The sequence below is a fragment of the Cebus imitator genome, unplaced genomic scaffold (genome assembly GCF_001604975.1).
Source record: "Cebus imitator isolate Cc_AM_T3 unplaced genomic scaffold, Cebus_imitator-1.0 Scaffold421, whole genome shotgun sequence".
NCBI lineage: Eukaryota > Metazoa > Chordata > Mammalia > Primates > Cebidae > Cebus > Cebus imitator.
The window spans coordinates 447,550-449,169 of NW_016107736.1; positions in this window are offsets into that span (position 1 = coordinate 447,550).

Sequence of the window (1,620 nt, forward strand, 5' to 3'; positions counted from 1 at the left end):
CTGGCGCATTGCAACCTCTGCATCTGGAGTTTAGGCGATTCACCTGCCATAGCCTCCCCAGTAGCTGGGCTCACAGGTGCGTGCCACTATGCACAGCTAAATTGTTTTGCATTTTTGGTAGACACAGGGTTTCACCATGTTGGCCAGGCTAGTCTCTGACACCTGACCTCAAGTGATCTGCCCACTCAGCCTCCCAAAGTGCTGTGACTACAGGTGTGAGCCATCACACCTGGCCCTACCAAGTTTACTTTCAACTGTAGTCTAAATTTAAAATCCTCTGAACAGTCAGTAGACACGTATGAGTTACTTTATTGTTTGTGCTGGATTTGGCAGAATTTTTGCAACCTAACAAATGCAAACCTCCAAGACCAAATCTGGGTCCTTCTTGCCATATCCATCCCCGTGCTAACTGATCCCAGTGCTGACAACACTCCCTTGTATCCCATTTCTAATGTTTCCCCATATTCCCCACCTGGTAGCACCAAGAGACACCCTGTGAAGAGAGGGAAAGATTAAGTGAATGCATCATGGAGAAGGCTGCATTTGACCTGGGACCTAATGGGTGGGCAGAGATGGAGAGAAAGGACATTCCAGTAGGGGGCTGATTACTCTTCAGTGGTGGTCTATAACACATTGTTGCTAGAGGGTAATGGATTAAAACTCTAGTATGGCCATTTCCTAGTTCTACTGGTGATGCCGTTCCTCAGTCCTCTATCACCCCACTTCCGTTCTCCCAGTTGTATAAACTTTCTCTTAGTTGCTTATGTTCAGTTAGATCAATGCCCATTCTGGTTAACTGTTCTGCAATGGCTGCACTGCTCCAATGTAATGCCCTTAATTCATAGGAACAATTGTTAGGTGTACAGCTATTTAGGCTAATTTTTCACTGCAGATCTCTGTCCGGACATCACCCCTGTGCCTTTTTCCAAATATAAATATGGAGGGGTGGGTTTCAATTCCCTGCTACGAATGGAGTCTCATCCCAATGGTAGAAACGGCTGTGAAGATCTTTCTAGAACAAGACAATACCCTGCAAAAAAAGAATTTAAAGTGGTTGGTGCATTATTTGAATTCATTGCTGGAATCACACAGTCTCGTAAGAGTTACTTTGTGATAGTTTTATCCTTACGCTTCCAAGGCCTGGGGTGTGATGTGCTTACCAGTTTTGCGCAAGGTGGGAGTAGACAGTATCCCTGTCAATTGTTTCAGTTACAACCAATCTGGATCTTTGAGGGTGGAGCTATAGCAATAAAATAAACCTGCCCTCTGGGGCGGAGCCCATTTTGTTCTGGATCCCTAAGTGAGCTCGTGGTGGACCGTTGGCTTATTGGCGGCAAGTGCCAAACTTCTTCCACCAACTTTGTAAGATTAATTTGCTGATCATTCCTAATATCTGTTAATAAATGGATATTTGTAGTACGCTTTTTATACGTGGTTATATGAAATGTAGTATACTTTTACTTTTCTTTTTTTTTGAAACGGAGTTTCATTCTGTCATCCAGGGTGTAGTTCCATGGCAAGGTCTTGGTTCACTGCAATCTCCGCCTCCCGGGTTCAAGTGATTCTCCTGGCTTTGCCTTCTGAGTAACTGGGATTACAGGCGCCTGCCACGACGCCAGG